General features: G+C 38.2%; 1 long non-coding RNA gene across 1 annotated transcript in view; it reads left to right on the top strand.

The window, feature by feature from the left end:
- The window catches only part of LOC306669992, a 73,168-nt gene extending 54,627 nt beyond the window's left edge, over positions 1-18,541 (top strand). Inside the window, exon 4 of the long non-coding RNA XR_013766280.1 lies at positions 18,353-18,541. This is a non-coding gene — a long non-coding RNA (uncharacterized lncRNA). The remainder of the gene's footprint in view (positions 1-18,352) is intronic.
- Positions 18,542-19,214: the final 673 nt, after the last annotated feature.

Raw genomic sequence — 19,214 nt, 5'->3', positions numbered from 1 at the left:
ATATATCCCTAAGTATGAGTTTTTATATGCTTGGGAAAAGTGAGAAAATATAAACAACAAAATATTAACACTATTACATATTATGGTATTATGGATGGTTTTAATATTCTTATTTCAGCTTATTTGTTTTTCTAATTTTTCCTCACTAATAGTATATGTTACCAATATAATAAAAATGATGATTCGGAGTGGTTTGTGTATGACAAATAGTGTGTTGCAAACTCTTCTTGTATCTATAATAGGAAAGTTTATACACAAGAGCATGTTAATAACATTTTATTATGTTAAATGAGGGATAAGAGAGAGGTGAGAGGGCTTCTTGCAATGCTACCTCAGTCCTCAGGAGCTGAAATTCTCTATTGATCTGTGACTTTCAGAAATACAGTTCCATAGAGTTACACTTGGGTTGGATCAGTTTGTAAACCCTCTATTCTTGTATTCTTGAATCCATGCTACAAAAATGGCAGTATGATTGGCCATCTTCCATGTGTTTGAGGGGCATACAGAAGCCAATAGAAATAAAGAATCAAGCCAAAACCCAATATATGTACTAGTTCTATATTTTGCTTGGAAAACATTCTAAAAAAAACATCACTAAGTGCCCAAGATTTTATGGCATTGAATTTGCTTCTTTGTGGTCTATGCCATTTAAATTTTTGTACACTCTTATCAGCAATTTTGTGGCCACATTACAAACAACCTTCTAGATGTCAAGAGTCTTTGTTAAATACTTTCTGAGGTTGAAGTTTTAATGTTAAGGAAGGATTAACCTACACATGCGTTCCTTAAATATCTCAGGTGTTTTCCTTCCACCTAAAATGCCTAAAATATTCCAGTGAGCTAGAATTTTAGCTGGAGGAAAATAAATAATTTTAATACCTTATCTTTTCAATAAGAATTTCTTCTGCAGAGGCCATGATGACTTTGAACCCACATTTTATCCAAATCTTCACACCACAGGATGTAGATTATGCAGTTTCCAGAAGGACTATATGATCAGGCGAACCCCTGTATCCTGACTAGTTCTACATTATTGGAATAGAGTTGAGGGTTATTTAATCTTTTATCACTTATCAAGACAGTGATGGGATTTCTTTTGGAACACATTGGTTAGAACTTTTGACTTTGTTTTCTTATCTGAGGGTAACTGGGATCATCAGTGTTAAGCACTTCAAATTTTGGCTGACATATTAAGGTCTCAGTAAGTGTTTGGAAATATTAAGGGTAGTAAGAAACCATCTTTTTTCACTAATAAATATGTGACTTGCACAAAAGCTGTGAACCAGTCTCTGAACAAAGTTGTCTTCAAGGAAATACAGCCCAGCAACTGAGAATAATTAAAAGGAATTCTATTTACATATTTTCATAAAATCTGATTTCCTTTCCTTTTCTGTACCACTCTTTTTAACGTCCTGAATCATTGATTCAATGAAAGTCCAAACAGTTTCCATTTCCTGGATCACCATTCTTTTCCAGTTTGAGTGCAGAAAGTCCCTCATCCCAAGAGCCTTCTCAGTCCTATACAAAGTGGGATAGTCAGTCAGCACACTTTGAACACTGCCCTCTCCCTGAGGCCCTAGTGTATATGACTTGTCTCTTTGTTCATCTTTACATTTTCAGTGGCCTGTCTTTCCCTTCCTGAAGGAATGTGGGAAAACTTGGAAATCTCCCTCATTAATACATTTCTTTGCTGACACACACTGTTAGGATTTGGATGTGAGGTGTCCCCCAAAAGCTCGTGTGTGAGAAAATGCAAGGTTTAGAGTTGAAATTATTGAGTTATGAGAGCCTTAACCCAGTCAGCGAATTAATGAGGGATGAACTGAGTGGTAACTGAAGGCAGATGGGGGGTGACTGGAGGAGGCGGGTCACTGGGGGCATGCCTTTGGGGTTTGCATTTTGTATCTGGTGAGTGGAGTCACTCTGCTTCCTAGTATGATGTCTTGAGCTGCTTCCATTCTGATGTTCTACCTCACTTTGAGCTTTGAAGAATGGAGTTGGCTATCTATGAACTGAGACCTCTGAAACCATGAGCCCCCAAAGAAACTTTTCCTCCTCTAAAATTGTTCTTTTCGGGTCTTTTGGTCACAGCAGCAAAAATCTCACTTAAACACACAACTTTTATGCATGTTTGATGACCTGAAGTCAGAGTATTATATAACAGATGACTCGTAGCTACAAGCTACTTAGACTGAGTCCTACCATATTTTGAGACATGATTAGAAGTGGTCCAGATACTGAAATAGGTTGAGGAGCCAGAAAATAATCAATTCAGCTTTTACTGCATGGAGGTTCCAGGGGCAGGAAGCCAGGTGAAAAGTAAAGTTCTTCCAACTGAAGCCTCTAGGGGCAGGCAACAGGCAGTGGTCTGGATTTTGGAAAAGTAACAGAAATACAAATCATAGATGAGTCCCATAGGTGAAAGGGAAACCAAGAGGCAGATTCTCAGTATCAGACAGGGCAAGAAGCATCAGGTGGCCAGACCCCAGCTACAGAATGGTGCAGACACAGACTCCCAGGTAGGGGGCTGCAGAACTGACCTTTTAAGGAGGACCAGGCTTTCAGGCAGGCTGTAGGCAAGGGAATCCTGGAGAGACAAAATGAAATTCCAATTATTTAACCTGGGACACAGGATGGAAACCATATCTAATAAAAAGAAGGCAGAAACCCACTTGTAGATGCTGGCCCCTAAGCCAGGATCAGAATGTCAAGAATAATGACTTACTGCTCAGTCTCAGAAGCCTGGGCCTTGTCTTCTAAATCTGAATTCCTGGCTAACATCACTTTTGGCACTAGCACAGTGGTTTTTGGTCTTTACTATGAATAGGGGTTACTTGGAGTATTTATAAAAATGGAGATTCTGAGGCTTCATTCCTAAACATTCTCATTCAGTAGATTTTTCATTGGTTCCAGGAATATACATTAATGTGCCCCTCCTCCACCAAATTTCTGCTAGGGATGGCCGATTTACAGCATTCTGAGAGCCAATGCACTAGAGGATCTAGGGGTGCCAACAGAAGAGGACTGTGGCAGGGCCTGGCAGTCCCTTGCATTCACATTTGCCCGACAGAATCTAAGACCCAGAATCAGGTCCAGATTCCAAACTACTGGTTTTGATTGAGCTGTCCTTTTGATTGTGCAAGCATTCCATGCTGTATTAGTTAGCTTTTTGTTGCTAGAACAAAATAACTGAGGCAGACTACTTTATAAAATTAAGGTTTGTTTTATTTCACGTCCTGAGGTTCAAGGTCCAAACAGCACGGCATAGGCTCCAGTGACCACCTTTCTTCCATGCCCCACTATATCACATCCTGGTGGGAGACTGTGAATCTCTGTCTATGTAGTTTCTCTCCTTCCCCTTATGAAAACTAACAGGATTCAATCATGGGAATTCTACCCTAATGCCCTAATCTAATTTACTTACTTTTCAAAGGTCCCATCTCTAAACAGCATAGTAGGATTAAAAATGAACACCTCTTAATACCATTAACAGAAGACTTTGGGGATTAAGTATCTACATGAGTTTAGGGGAAAACCGTATTAAAACCATAGTACAAACCGCATTAAATCAACATCTTTTGTTTCTTATGTTTGTCTTAAATATCTGCTGAAGCAATGTATCTCTTTGGAGGATGTTGTCTCCATCTCTGTGAATCTGGGGATTTTGATTTGTTCCTAATAAGGAAGTTTTTCTTGTAACTCTGGGGTAGTATAAATGACATGAACACTATTGTTCAATAAATTGTTCTTTACAACCAGCTGGAAGTTTCTCTGTCTGTCTGACAGCTTAAACTCAAGCCAGATCCTGCCCCGCTCTTCACAAGCTTGGTTTGTTGATGTAGGGTTACAGGTCCAGCTGAACCAAAGTCAAGACAGCCTGCCAAATGCATATAGTACTCATATTTTCCTTGCATTACCCTAAGTATGGTTCTGGAGTTTACAAGACGTCTGTTTGTAACTAGAGATTAAGGAATAAAGAGGCCAAATGTAGTTTTAATGAACAGCATTAAGAAAACCGGGATGTTGTCAAGATTTGAGTTAAGAACAATTCCAGTTTCTGATAGTTACTTCAGACACACGGTTATAGAAATTGGTGATAACGCTGAGGTTTGAAAGGCATGCAGGACTGCAGTGATGTAGATGAAGATGTCGGATTGTCATCTTTCATAATTTAATCTTTAATAATGAAAAGGAAAATGCTTAGATTGGGCAATTAGTGTGTACCTTGTGATAGAAACAGAAGAAAATGTAGTTCCTGAGACCTCCCAGCCTTTCTAGAATGCAAGGAATTTTGGAGCAATACAGTGCAGATTCCTAAGCTAAGTATTTCCAGTAAGAATAAATATCATTCAAAGTGTGCAGCTTTGTAAGTGATCTGCAGATTCTAGAATTGTTATATGGTTTCTGTATAAGTGAATGATATCTAATTCTATTTAAATCTACTCTTTCATTAATAACATCTACAAATCTACAAATTTGCCAAGCAAGTAATAAAAATAAGTATCTCAATCCTTTAATATATTAAGGACATTTCCCCCACTCTCCTGTTAGTCTCTTTCCCATTCAGCAGGTAATTTTCAGAGAAGACGAGCATTGCTTTTGGAATAGGCAGCTCAGTCCATGGAGGCTGATGCTTTGGGAAAAGTAGCTTCCTTAAATGATAAGGCAAGCTGCAAACAGCACCAGCCCTTAAATACACAGAAACACACATGCATAGGTGCACATGCAATATAGGTAGCCTAGGAAATCTGAGGCCTCTTACAGTTCAAAAGTGATCCTTAGCAATTTTCTGGAAGAATACAATTGTCCATGTAAGTTAATAAGTAATTATGCTTTCAATGATATTCAAACTGATTAGAGGGAGGATATAACTCTTTCCTATAGATCCACTTCTTTATCAGAGAATGGTAGTAAAATCTTATATTTAAATTCTAGTCCCGTAACTTTTTCTGTGCTGTTCACCTAAAAAATACATTTATTGAACTTGTCCTGGGCAAAGTATGGAGCTGGTGCTAAACACACCAAGACATAAGAGGGTCTTGCCCTTAATAGATACTGTCTAGCAGGGAAAATAGACACGTGTAAGCTAAAAATAAGTTCTCTGCTGGCGATATTTATAAAATGCTGTGGTGGTTCAGAGGTACTATGTACTTCCATTGCTGAGAGTTCACTTAAGGATGAGTCAGATTTCACTTGTTAGATTTATCCATCCAGGAGTTAAGAGCCTGGTGTCCAGGAAAATTTATGAATTGAGCAGTATGCCATGGAATGTAAAGGTGGGAAAACATCAACTTGGTTCTTTGGTAGGAGAGGATTTGGAGATGAGGCTATCCTGAACATGGAGTTAGGACTTTATCAACTACAGTGAGGTCCTGGACACCATGTTTGGAGGGGTGGCCAATGAAGCCTCGTGAGATAGAACTGTACGTAGCTCAGGATCTACCAGCATCCTTCTCTGAGTTTAAGGCAAGAATAAAAAAAAGGGAAACTTCATGGCTGGAAGTTGCTTTGTTGAGGTCAGTCACCAGCCTTGTCTTGAGGATGGCCTATGAGGTTTCATGACTGGAAATCGAAAGGTCTTGGTCAAGTTCCATTTATTGTTTTCTTTCTTTTGTGCAACCCACTTACACTAAGTGTCTTTTCTTTTTCGTGATAAATAAGTTTAACTAATTAGAAACCAAAGGCTTCTAATTGATCCAAAAATAATCTTTATCAAGAATACAGTCTATGTGGTTTAGCTTCCCTTGTGAGCAGCACTCTGCCTGTCTGGCCTTAAGAACAGCAGAAGTAGCCCTCTAAAGCTTGGCAGCAAAAGAGACCCCCTTCATCCAAAAACTTGCCATTAGATCCACCTCCGGAACCACAGACACTTGAGAGCAAAACAATTAGTTAAGCAGAACAAGTGTGAAGCCATTGTCATACCCAGAAAGGAGAATTTAAGCTCAGACAAGAAGAAAAACAAGTCTCATATCAAGAGGAAAAAAAGTCAGACTCCATAAATGGCCAGCTTACAACTTGATGAAAACATGTGTCTGAGTGTGTATGTATGTTTGTGTGCACATGTGTGTGTGGGAGCACGTGTATCTGTAAGTACGAGGTGGAGAGGTGATATGGGGAAGATGAGGCTAATTACATCAATTGGTTATTATCAAATTAGTAGATAAAATAAGTTTTCAATAAATATTTCAAACCTGATGGATTATTTATTTTCTTGATGACACATTTCTCTGTTCAGAATTATTGAGGACGTTAAAACAATGCTTTTCCATTGGCGAATGACACAATATCCCTCGGTTTATAAGGTTTGTATTTGTAGTTTAGTGTTCTTTATTGAATTCAACTGAACAAATTTCAATTATGTGCCTTGTATTTGTTGGACTCTGGACCAGGAAAATAAGTTAGGGAGACAAACATGTAAATAAATAAATGTCATTCTGTGAGCAGGAAGTGGAGCAGCAATCTCTGGTAGCCTCTAGCAATCTTTGCAACAGAACATTAGGGGCCAAAAGGAACAAGACACTGCAGGGACAGTGATATGCATGGTGAGTCCTGGTGGAGGAAGAAAGCAGCTATCAGATGGAGTGACAAAGAGAGGGAAGTAGTCAAAGCTTGGGGTGCCAACAGGGATGGAATTATGAACCACTGCACCAAGGAAGCATTTGACTTGGTTCCAATTGGGGCATAAGGAGCTAAGATAGGAGCCATGGGAGATAAAGTTGGAGGTTTGTGGTCACCATCTCATGAGACCTTGCTATCTGGGTGGGAGCGTGGGGGCTATGAAGACATTAGTGAACTAGATAGGTGGTTTTAAACTCTGGCTTCACCTTAGAATAATAAGGAAAACCTTTCTTAATGCCTTTTCTTAGACGTTTTAATACACTTAAATCAGAATCTGCAAAAGTTCAGATTTCTGTAATTCCTGAAGCTCCATAGATGAACAGAGAGCATAGTCTGTATCAAGAACAACTGAACTAGTTATTGTAAAAATGCAAACAGATGTTGGATAGACTGTACTCCAGTGGCTACTGAGAGAAGAAACATATAAATACTTAAAATAAGTTTAAAAAAAAAAAACACTTTCTTGCAGCAAGATCAATAGTTAACATCATCTGGAAATATAATTTTAATCATCATCAAGAACATTTATGAGATGACTTTTGGGGGCCTTTTGGTTTGAAGGAACAAATTTGCTCCTCCAAATCAGTCAAAGCTGGTAACTTTCTATGAAACTATGGTGCACTATGAGGGGATGTGGGTTAGATGGATCTGAATTTAGATTCCAGTTCACTATTTTTTATGCAACTTTCTGGGAAAGCTGCAGAACTAAGTCTTTGCTGCCCTCTTTGCAAAATAAGACAATTGTGAGTGTATGATGCTGCTGTTTATATTCTCCCCATTTCATCGGGGTGGCAATTAGCCCACTTGAGAGTAGAACATAGAAGGGTGAGAGCAGAAAGTGGGAGATGCAGTAGGATTGTGCAGTGATCTCAGTGAAAGATGATGGTGGCCTAGACCCAGGATGGTCATCTATGGAGATGACACCAGTCGTCAGTTTCTGGATCTATGCTGAAAGGAAAGCCAACAGGATCTGAAGGTAGAATAGATGTGGGTTGGGTGATTAAGATAACTAAGAAAAAATCCAAGTATCCCCCACCCCAAGTAGCTGTAAGGATGAGATTGCCCTCAACCAACTTCAGGAAGGCCACAGATGAGGTGTGTTAGAGGAAGAAAGGTCAGGAGTTCAGTTCTGTGTATGTTAAATTTGATGAGATTTTAGAAATCGAAGGGGGACTGTGAAGTAGGCAGTATACATATGAATCTGGTGAGGAAGAGAGAAATCTGTGGTCAAATACAAATTTGGAGATTCCAATATGTCTAAAAGGGTTTCATTGGACAAGATCCCCAGACTAAGTGTAAATAAAGGAGAGATGTCTGTACCTTGGATCAATCCACTATTATGAAAGCAAGGAGAAGAGACGGAAGTTGAAAGGAGGCTGAGAAAGAAGATCCAGTAAGGCAGGAAGAAAAGCAAGAGTGTGTTGTTCTGGAAACCAAGAGGAGGGAAGGATCTACTGTTCCACAGCTGCTAATCAGTCACTCAGTCAAATGAGGTCTTCACGAAGACCTCCGCCATCATGGAAGACTTAGGTACCCTCTCAGATCTTGTTGGGGGAGAAGATGGTGCCTGATGGATATGACTTGCAGGGATGGGAGGGGAGGAATTGGAAATAGGTAAATATGATTCAAAATGTTAAAGCAAGGGCTGGGGAGATAGCTCAGCTGGTAGAGTGCTTGCCTCGCAAACACCAGGCCCTGAGTTTGATCCCCAGTACCGCAAAAAAAAAAAAAAAAAAAAATGTTAAAGGAGACTTAAGGTAGTAGCTCCTGGGAGCAAGAGAAAGTTGCCTGCGAGTGTTTAAAGAGTAGACTAATAATATGATAGTATGTTGATGGGAATAAACCAAAGGGCATGCACAAATTTCTTGATGATGGAGAGAAGACAAATTGCAAGAGGAGCCACTTTAATTAGGATAGAGGGGATAAAATCTAAACCACATTTAGAGGAGCACAGAATTCTGTACATACATTATTCACAGTTAGGTCACTCTGGAAGACATGGAAGAAACAAAGTGCAAATTCTGTAACCTCAAAATATATGTAGTTGAGTTAGGGGAATAAGGACATTTTGTCCCCTGATGGTCGGTTAGAGCACGCCCCACCCCATCCTCTTTCTTTCATGCCTTGTAAAGATTCTTGGAAGGAGAGGAATTGGAAACAAGAGGTAGACATGACTCACAGAGTTATAAAGCAAAAACTTAAAAATTCTTTGACCCATAATGAGATGGACACACTACTGATTTCCTTCATCATCTCTGCTAGGCAGAGAAGTCCACAAACGATATGCATTTGTAAACTAAACTCACCAGACCAGAAGGCTACCATGATTCATGTGTATTTTATGGTTGACTCATGACACATGCATCATGGTATTTCAGTCTTTTGACAAACACTTTCCAACTCCCTCCGTAATTCCAGGCCCTTTGCTGGGTGCTGGGTTTGAAGAAATGGGGTCTGAACTCCCCAAGTGGAACAGGAAATGGGACCATGAATTGAAGCAGTGGTGTTGACAGCCTGGTGGAGGGCAGTGGCCGAGACAGGGATGACAGGGATTTAGAAAGTAGAACCAGCCCAATTTGAAGACTGGCTGGAAATGAAAAATTGGCAAGAAAGAGGACTTTAAAAGTACTCTGAAAATGTTCTAAATGCTAATCTCGATTTCTATAAGTATTACATTGATAGTCACATATTCCCATTAAGTTTATTTGGCTCCTTCTCAATGTGATTTTATTTGTGTTTTCCTAGAAATTAATCAATTTAATATAAATTTCTTTATTTTTTACCATAAAATTGTATATAATACTCTGTTTATATTGCAAACATTGTGTAAATATATGTACTTTTATGATTTTATACTGGTACTTTCACTTAGCTTTTCTAAAACTTTAGATGTACATGAAATTAACTTACTTTGCCTTATTTACCAATTATGCTATTTTCACTATTTTCCTTACTAACTTAGGTCCTTACCTTCTTTCCTCTTTTACAGTAACATTTTTATTGTCCACATTCCCCTAGTTTCTATAAATATTTATTTCCCTTGTTTCCACTTTTTCTTATTTAGTAATAAAAGTTTTTAGAAATATGATTTTTCCTCTGAATATATCTTGGACCACATCTCATTTCAATTATTAGCCAAGTAGTAGTAACTGAAGTTTTGATTTCCTTCCTGACCCAGGAATAATTCAGAAGACTTGAGGTTAATTGTCACATACTTTAATTTTTTCACTTTTGTGAATAGTTTAGAGTTAACTTCATGAAACCTACACAGCTCAGCCCTTACTTAACCTCTTTGGTAGAGGGGATGCAACTAATACTATCTAGTTGTTATTTAAATTTGTATTTCTCTTATTAGTGAGGTTGAACATTTTTATATATTTTCTGATCATTTATATTTCTTTTATAAATGATTTCTTTTATTGTTCATATTCATTATCTAATTTTGTATATTGCTTTTAATCTTATTATTCTCTTTATTTTCTTATGAAAGATATATATGTATATATTCAATAAGATATCCATACATTCATATATACATATCATTGAGTTAAGAGCTTTTTTATATATTATAAATTTTGATCACCTGTTCAAATACATTGAAAATATTTTTCTTTTGTGCCCATTGACTTTTAATAATGTTCATCATTTCGATTTACAAATACTTAACATTTTTAAGTAATTAAAAATCTGCCAACACTTTCCTTTTCTAGAATGTTAACCATTCTTCCTAAGTGATTCTTGAAAAATACCTTGTGTTAGCTCTAAGGGCTACCTTCTGTATATTAAATGATTGTATACATGTGAATAGATGGATTTATTTTTATATTTGGGGATCTTGATGTTATTTACTAACATAATTTTACAATATATTTTAGGACAATGGCAGGACAAACCTGTGTCTTTTTTGAAAAGCTTTCCTCTTCTGTTTTTTCTCACTGTCTTTCGTTCCAGTAAATTTTATAGTCGTTTCAAAAAACATCTTTGCCTTTTCAGGTGCTCCCACCCCAGTCCTATTGGGACTTATGCTTGTAATTGCATTAAATAATTAGCCAGCACCAAAGTTTCACTTCCTATCACAGTGCAGAGACATCCGAATGGTAGCCCCAGGTTCCATATAGTAAGTCAGGCTCCATAGCTGCCCTCCTGCCAATCACTTTTTCAGTGGGGGTGCATTCCCAGCATCCTCTGTCTGCCTCCCCAACAGGAACCCCTGGAGAATCACAGCTTTGACTCCACTTACTTTTTTCATACCTCCTTTGTGATATTTACCTTTTTCTAAAAATGACTAGATTGCATCATCCTGTCATAATTTACTAGTGCTGTTTAGAACTGAGAAGCTTCCAAAGTATGAATCGATAATACCTCTTAGAACAGAAGAAAAGCAATTGATCCTGAGTTTCTCTTCAGTAATTGGCTGTTTGACTGAACTCTTGTTAGTTTTCACATTTCATTGATTCTCTTGGGTTTTCACAGAAATTACTAACCTGAGAAATCTCACCAACTTGGTATCCTCTTTCCAGTGTTTATATTACGTATTAATATTAGTGTTTGTTCCTTTGCACCAGTTAAAACTATATCTGCTAGATAAAAGAAGGGGGAGTGATCTCGCTTTTCTGCGGAACCTTAAGGAAACAGGACGCCTGAAGCAGGCTCACGGAGGTGCACGTGGTCAGAACCCCTCTATGTGGGAGACTAATCCAGCTCTACAGATTTTTCAATGCCTTCCTGTGTGAGTAACTGATGTCACACACTGACTCATTGTAAGATCACGAGACCCAAACTTTTTACTAAAACTCTGTACAGTACATTGGTCCATTGTCATTTGGTTCTTCAGGTTTAGGGAAAAGAATCTGACATTACTTTTTTCTTCTCTGCCTGGATTTTGTGTTTGCTCTTTATTTTTGGATTTTTGGAATGTTTCTCTGGTCTCTATCTACAGACAATTCTTTTCTCAAGAACATCACCTCATACATGGTATATCTATTTATTCTTCACATTTATAGCTTTTTCAGTTCAGGAATATATCTGATGATTACATCTTTATTATTATTTTTTTCTGTCTGCTCTAGACTTTTAAAATTAATTATCATGGAATCAGGTATGGTGGTACATGCCTGTAATCCCAGTTACTCAGGAGGCTGAGGTAGGAGGATTGCAAATTTGAGAACAGCCTGGGCAACTTTGTGAGACCCTGTCTCAAAATTTAAAATAATAGTAATAATAATAAAGGATTCGGGATGTGGCTCAGTGGCAGAGCACTTGCCTAGTATGCATGAGGCCTTGGATTCAATCCCCAATGCCACAAAAAAAATACATATATATATGTTTTATATAATATAATATATATTTTAATATAATATAAATTATATATACATATATATGTATATATATTTCTTGTGTTGGATCTGTTTTCTGTCCTCTAGTTCATTAATCTGGTTTCTTTAAAATTTTATCTCTTCTGTTAAAGATTTTAAGTATCTCTAACAAATTTTGTTTCCTTAGTGGAAACAAATAAGAAGTTGCTTTTCAATACCTTATATTTCATTTCACTATGTTTTTTCTTCATCATGTATGTTATTAATGTTTTGTTTTCTGAAAACCTAGCATATCTTTCTTACCAATGTTTCTTTTTTCCCTTAATGTGTGCTTCCATGTTATTCTCCTCTTTTGTATTTTGCATGATATGATCTCCTGCTTTCATTCAGGAGAATCTGTTTCCCTCTCTTTATCCCTGAATGAGGCCCATCAGCCACGTGGGAAGCTGCACCTTGTGATCTCTGGCTATCTTCTACACAGTCCTTCTCTGGTGACACAAATTTATATGATTTGCTCTGCAGTTGGGATACACAGAGGGGTTTGGGAAGAGAGCCAAAGTCCATGGGCAGGGCAAGGTGGGGAACTTTCTCTTTCTGGCTTTGGAGGAGCAGATTCCTGTGTTCATCTTTCTGTTGGATCTTTGCACATCACTATGCCTGGTCCCTTATGATGTCTCCACAATTACCTATAAATGCCTTTTCTCAAATCTTAGTAAATTCTCTCCTTTCCTCAGCTCTGTCTCTCTGAAGAATTTTTTTTTTTTTTTTGGTACTGGGGCACTTGACCACTAAGCCACATCCCTAGTCTTATTGTATATTTTATTTAGATACGGTCTCATTGAGTTTCTTAGCACCTTACTTTTGCTTTGAACTTGTGATCCTCCTGCCTCAGCCTCACGAGCCACTGGGATTAGAGGCATAAAGGGGGATTTCTGAGGATTGTGATCCTTATTTCTTCAGACACTTTTCTGTTACCCTACCCTGACCTTCTAAGTCAGAGGCTTCTAAAAGAATCTCTTCTGTTGCTCCTAGGCCTCGGCAGGGTTGCGTTCCTCTCTGTGGACTCTGAATAGAGTGGATATGTCTTTTCCAATTTCTGCAGGCCTGAATTCCTTGGTTTGTGATTCTTCTACCCTTTTTAGAGCCAGCAAAGCCAAGTGTAGTGCTTCTTCTGTCACATCTCTGACTTCTATTCTCCTACCTCCCACTTTTTGTTTGATTCATTGTACACAAATGGGATACAACTTTTCATTTCTCTTGTACCTGGTGTAGATTCACACCATTCATGTAATCATACATGTACATAGGGTAGTGATGCTTGTCTCGTTCCACCTTCTTTCCTTCCCTTGGCTCCTCCCCTCCCCTCATTTCCCTTTACACAATCCAAAGTTCCTCCATTCTTCCCTTAACGGCCCCCCTTATGTATTAGCATCCACTTATCAGAAAAAACATTTGGTCTTTGATTTTTGGGGATTGGCTTATTTCACTTAGCATGAAATTCTCCATCTCCAACCATTTACCAGCAAATGCCATAATTTTATTTTTCTTTGACTGAGTAGTATTCCATTGTGTATAGATACCATAGTTTCTTTATCCATTCATCAACTGAAGGGCATCTAGGTTGCTTCCACAATCTAGCTACTGTGAATTGAGCAGCTATGAACATTGATGTGGCTGCATCTCTGTAGTATGCTGATTTTAAGTCCCTTGGGTATAAACCAATGAGTGGGATAGCTGGGTCAAATGGTGGGTCCATTCCAAGTTTTTTGAGGAATCTCCATACTGCTTTCTAGAGTGGTGGCACCAATTTGCAACCCCACCAGCAATGTATGGGTGTACTTTTTTCCCCCACATCTCGCCAACACCTACTGTTGCTTGTATTCCCAACAATAGCTATTCTAATTGGAGTGAGATGAAATCTTAGGGTAGTTTTGATTTGCATTTCTGTAATTATTAGAGATGTTGAACATTTTTTCATATATCTGTTGATTGCTTGTATATCTTCTTCTGTGTAGTGTCTGCTCAGGTCCTTAGCCCATTTATTGATTGGGTTATTTGTATTTTTGGTGTAAAGTGTGTGTGGTAAAGATTTTCTTTCACTCTGTAGGCTCTCTCTTCACATTATTGATTGTTTCCTTTGCTGAGAAAAAGTTTTTTAGCTTGAATGCATCCCATTTATCGATTCTTGCTTTTATTTTTCATGCTTTAGGACTCTCTCGTTAAGGAAGTCTGGTCCTAAGCTGACATAATGAAGTTTTGGGCCTACTTTTTCTTCTATTTGGTGTAGGGTCTCTGGTCCAATTCCTCGGTCCTTGATCCATTTTGAGTTGAGTTTTGTGCAGGGTGAGAGACAGACCTCCCTTCCCATTTCTAAGGACATTTACAATTACACCGAACCCCCCTGGGTAATCTAGGATAACATTCCTATTTTAACGTAAAATGATTGGCAACCTCAATTCTGCCTGCAAACATAGCTCCCCTTTGCTAGCTAATGTAACATATTCATGGGTCTAGGTCTCAGGACACGCACATATCAGAGGGACCATTCTTCTGTCTCCCTAACTCTTAGTATCTTCTTCAACTGTGTTCTAACTACAGGATATCTAGTGCCACTTCTTTTGCATTTATTTCTGGCAAAAAATACTCCTCCCTACTACAAGTCACTGATGACACTTTTTCTCTGTTTTACATTCTGTGAGAGATTAATGGGTATTTTCAGGTCACCAGTTTTTCTGGAAGTGCAGAGAGAATTTATTATTGAAGGAATCATGTAACTTTGTTAGGAAGATTGTCCCAGGAGTATGTTTACATATTGAGTATTAAAACAGTAGTTACATTCTTCAGTCTCTGTTTCCCTGGCTTTCGGTCTTTCTCTTGTTCTTTCAGGAATTTCTCTTGAAGTTTCATTATCAGGGAAACTCCTGTTCTGGTTGCTCATTCCAGCCCTAGATGAATGAGAGTTAGCATAAAACTGCATTGCCAGTTTTGATTTTCACATAAAGAAATACACTAAGGAAGAGGTCAAAGGCTTTTCTTCCCATAATCAAGTGTACTCAAGGCAACTCTGTTTTGTTTCTCCTTTATCAAGCACTAAAATCTATCAAAAACTTTTCACACATGTTTTCCATTAGCATTGAACTGCAGTGAATATTTGGAAGATATCATGGTTTCTGATGGTCCCCCAAAGGAAACTACTAAATTTTTTCCAGTCCATTTTGCATCCATTTTTATGACGTGAAAACTATGTTTTATCCTACTTTACGTTGTGCTTTCAAAATATCAGGGGTTTCAATTTCTGTGAAAAACCTTTTGGGATTTTGTCTCATGCATTATGATTCCCATGGGACTTCTATTTCCTTCACATTTTTTCATTTTCAAGATTATATGGCATTGTAAGATTTATTTACTTGTTAGAGATGAGCTTTCTTAAGAAATGGGAGAGTTTCTGTTTTGGTTTTATATTTTAAAAAAACCCTTGTTGGCTAATGGCAATGTCCCAGACTCCATCCTGTATCAGCTAACTAACATCCCAAAGAATAAACTGTCCCAAATGGAACCACAGTTTTAAAATGTAAAATGTTTCTGTATTACCAAGAGACTGCAAGATTCATTTCTTTGGTTCCCTCAAAAGAGCATTTTATTTGGTTAGAAGTTTTAGCTTTTTCTTTTATGCACTTAGTGACTTGGATTTTTGTTTGGCTCTGTGACCTAAACACTCTTCACATCTACTAGTGGTGTAAGCTTTCTGTGCTGACAGAACACCCCATGTGCTAACTCTCAGCTTGGGTCCCCTGATATAAAAGTTTGCTGGGAGGAGTTGCTGAGCACTGTCCGTCTTATCTACAGACTTGAGTGAGGAGTGTGGCATTTCAGTGACACCAAGCCAGGGACCAAACTGTTCAGACATACCATTCAACACCTCCCTTTCTGGACCCCGACAGGCATTCCTGCTTCTATTCAGTACATTTATGGTCTTAGGAACAACCACCACCACCAAAAACTGCCTGCAATCCTGAAATGTCCCCAGTGGCTGTTGAATGGGCTGTACTAATTGCTTTCACAGAAGGTATTGCTAAAGAAAAATTAGGAACAAATAACAGTCAGGAAAGGACGTATGGGAATCAATTGTTAGAATGGCAGCCCCGCAGTCAAGAATTTGAAAACAGGCTTCATAAGCATTTAAATATATTTAATATTCCAAATAAACAAGTAAACTTTGACATTCAGACCTCCACATTGGGGCTACTACCTCTGTCAGAATCTGACTTGCTGTGATTCAACCTCGTTGTAGTCTTCAACCTGTGGGGTGGGGGTGCATCTGTCTTTGGTTGGCACAGGATGAGTTGGCGCGCTCACACGTGGCAATGAACTAATTCCTCTTAGTGGTTGTTGTGGCTCTCATGGGAGACAGTCTCCTAAATATCCAACATCAGCGATCCATTAAATAAAACATGGTTCATAATTAGGTTATGAGGTGGTCATTAAAAATCACATTATTTAAGAATAGTGAACAAGAAGGTAAAATATTCATTATCACCAAAGGGCAAGAGGCAACAGGGTACAGAAAGTACCCTGGGAACCAGGATATCCTGAGGTTATACTAGGAATCAACTAAAATTATTAAAATGCATCCAAATGTTTTCAGTAAATACTGAAACATACCCCTGGATGTTAGCACTAAAATAAGTTTAAATTTTCATTTTTAAAATGCTGTCCTCCTATTTCTGGATATTCTGCAGGGATCATATATTCTTATTATAACAGGGAAAAGTTATTTCTAACAAAGAAAGAAAAGAAATGCTTAGAGCAGTTATTCCAAGTCTGGATTATCCTGTTGTAAACTCTATTGAATGAGATTTAGAGTTTCATAGGAAATATTTAATCCAGAGATTTAGACTATATTGAACAGGTAGGTACAAAGTTGGTTGAAAATGATTCTTAAGTGGGAATTAGTTCTCATTTTATAATTTCAAAGGGCCATTAGACATGAATATAAGAATAAGTGTACTCATTTCCAACATGTGAAATAATAAAAAAGCTTTAAATTGTATATATTGGAAATAACACAGATACCCCACAAGTGCATACAATTTTTATGTATCAGTTAAAAATACATTAGATTTAAATTTTTGTATTTTCTTAGTGGAAAAATGAAAAATAAAATTACTAGTACAATAGTACAGAGTAATCAATGTTTATTTGTGCAGAGAGTCAAATCTAAGTTGTGTGTGTTCACCCAGATAATTCTTTTCTAGATGTTATTTGAATTACTGTTAAATATTTTTTGAAATAAGAGCTTATGGAAATTTGATTATATTACATAAAGATCTTCTGTTAAGTACTCGATAGGTACTTTTTTTCCTTGATGAATGAATGAAGGTCTGTTTTCAATTTACTGCAGAAGTAATACTGACAGTGACTAATGTCATGGTTTGCCTTTGTCTAAAACTAACAATTGCACAAAGAGCTAAACACCCATGTGCATCTTGAGCTGGGAGCATGCTATGCAGTTACTCCGGGCTCTACCATAGCCATGAAAATATCTTTTAGTACTTTTTTCTACAACACACAAAAATTCAAGAGGTAAGCTTTTTGAAATTAAGCTCTCATTTTCTTTAAGGCACAGGGAAGGGGGAGGGGGAAATTGGAGGATGATATACCATAGTCACATATCAATAATTTCTTAACCCAGTGAAGGCAAAATGGAATTGTGAAACAATGGATTAGGAATGAAATTTGGAGGGGTCTCCCTCTGCTTTGTGATTAATTTGTGTCCACTCTGTGGACCTCAGCTTTTTCATGTGGCAGCCCAAAGGACTGCTTCAAAATTAGATGTCAAATTGCAGAGGCCCAGTAGAGCTACAGAATCTGCCAATGGTGATGGAAGTGAAAAGAGAAGAAGTGGGGGAACCAATCTTCATTTTTCTGATCAGATTGGCACCTTGTTTGTTTTGCAAAATGGTCCTTCCTTCCTTCCTCCCTCCCTCCCTCCCTCCCTCCCTTCTTTCTTTCTCTTTCTTTCTTTCTTTCTTTCTTTCTTTCTTTCTTTCTTTCTTTCTTTCTTTCTTTCTTTCTTTCTCTCTCTTTCTCTCTCTCTCTCTCTTTCTTTCTTTCTTTCTCTCTTTCTTTCTTTCTTCCTTTCTTTCTTCTTTTCTTCTTTCTCCCTCCCTTCCTCCCTCCCTCCCTCCCTCCCTCCCTCCCTTCCTTCCTTCCTTCCTTCCTTCCTTCCTTCCTTCCTTCCTTCCTTCCTTCCTTCCTTCCAAAACAAAATGAACAACACATTCACCACCATCCAGAATGGTTGAGGTGGGAAGGTCATGGAACCACTTGTTCAGACAGGTGGATCTCCTCCAAACTTGATTTTAATATTTATAAAATGATGTTTGGGAATGACCTTCAAAGGCTTGCTTGCTCTGCAGGATTGCAGTTCCCCTTTTCAAGATGCTTTGTTCTGGAGGTGTGGATGGACATGTCATTACGTTCTGTGGTTACCTCTGTGCTGGGAAGAAATCAGAAGCCACAAGCTCAGAATGGAAGAATCTGCAAAAGGACCAGATCTGATGGCTGAAAAAGAGTCCCCATGGGAAACCAGAAAAGCCTTCATTCTGCGGAATACCCACTAGCAAGGTCAGAAGACATTTTGCTTTCCCTATCAGCAAAAGGAAGCTGACCAGTGTCCACCTTCAGATTCCACTGGGATTATTGTGGGAGTCAACTACAAATGCTTCTTAGATGCTCTCTGAAGCAACATAGCTGTTCTGTACTTAAAGGACTGTGAAGGCCATCATGGGGAACAATTTCACTTGGCATTTTAGTCAGTGAACCCAGATAATTTTAGGCTTTCTTTTCCCTACTCATAACTGAACCACTAATAGCTGTTAATGTTTCCCAAAGGATCATTTCTTTTCCAGCTCGAGTGAGGGAGAAACTAAGGAGAGAGAGGAACTTTTACATAAAAGGCTCTGAGTGTTTGAGATAAAACAAAGCATGATGTTTTGTTTTAGCCTGAGGTGATTAGTTGTCTTGTGATCCCAAAGGCCTGTGGGGACCTCTATCCACCACTGTGAGACTTATTGACCTTGCACTCAGGAGTCCTCAGCCTCATGGGTCACCTGAGGCTTCCGGCAACCACAATAATTAGCACCTTTTCCCTGCTGGAATGTTTGTGCTCTCTTTGATTTCAGGGGATTCCAACTTTTATAAAATATAAGATCAATATTTTACAAAGACTTAACAGCTTTTTAATGAAGAAGTAAATTTGCAGTGCACAAGGATGGAGCT

The sequence above is a fragment of the Sciurus vulgaris genome (assembly GCF_902686455.1).
Source record: "Sciurus vulgaris genome assembly, chromosome: 9".
Lineage (NCBI taxonomy): Eukaryota > Metazoa > Chordata > Mammalia > Rodentia > Sciuridae > Sciurus > Sciurus vulgaris.
Note: the sequence above shows the minus strand (reverse complement) of the source record. Positions and strands in the feature narration are given on the sequence as shown.